Below are 881 nucleotides of genomic sequence, written 5' to 3' on the forward strand. Positions count from 1 at the left end.
ACTGCAGCCATAAATCTGAGACAGCGTCACATTTTTTCAGCTTTCGTATTCTAGGGAAAAAAATCACAAAAGCTGATCATTTTGTCTAAGAAAGAGATGCAGTATGAACGTAATTTTTTTTTTCCTAAAGCAAACAGTGGTTATCATGGAGAATTCTTTAAAGATTTTGTAAAATGGGGTTCTTCCAAGCACACAAGTTACTCATTTACTGAACGTGTTTACTGTTGACTATAGTAAACCTATCAGCATTACCAGATTGGATTAGCGAACAATTTTTTTCCCCTTCTTCCTTTTACTTTGGCATCAGAGTCACTTAAGTGCTTAATAAAATTAACTGTGTTACAGAACATGATGTAATTTGATGCATACAGCATTTTTCATAAGTGAAAAGAAGATTGATGTCTGGCTTGGTACAGATGCAGTTTTGGTACAGGTGCATTTTTAGTGTCTCAAACTTCTGGATTATGTTAGTTGTGTGAAGCTGTGATGGTTAAGATTTTTGATTATAGTGAATGTTCCACTTTGCATATTGCAGTGTGCATCTTTGCAGAGTAAATGGTGCCATAGCAACTCAGTGTAGTGTGTGTCTTTTCATTCTTTACTGTACAAAGGGTTCTAGCTTGGTTGGTTTACAATAAACTGCTTTTTACTTGTTCTTTCATTATTCTATACTGTCACTGAGTGCTTTCCAGAATTATGAACTAGTTCAGCAATTTCTTTTAAGAATAGATGGTGTAGAACCTGACACATGATGATCTTGGTTTTCCTATTATGTATAGTGGAACTCATGATGGCAAACATGCTACAATACATGATTCCAGAGAACATACCAGTGATATGTTTGTCTCTACTGTAGCTTGAAATCTGCTATGCTGAAAGAG

General features: G+C 35.2%; 1 protein-coding gene across 3 annotated transcripts in view; it reads left to right on the top strand.

Moving 5' to 3' along the window:
• Positions 1–881, top strand: part of LOC104498845 (trinucleotide repeat-containing gene 6B protein) — a 44,869-nt gene that overhangs the window by 2,360 nt on the left and 41,628 nt on the right. The window lies entirely within an intron of this gene.

This window comes from Buceros rhinoceros, unplaced genomic scaffold (genome assembly GCF_000710305.1).
Source record: "Buceros rhinoceros silvestris isolate BGI_N320 unplaced genomic scaffold, ASM71030v1 scaffold3748, whole genome shotgun sequence".
Lineage (NCBI taxonomy): Eukaryota > Metazoa > Chordata > Aves > Bucerotiformes > Bucerotidae > Buceros > Buceros rhinoceros.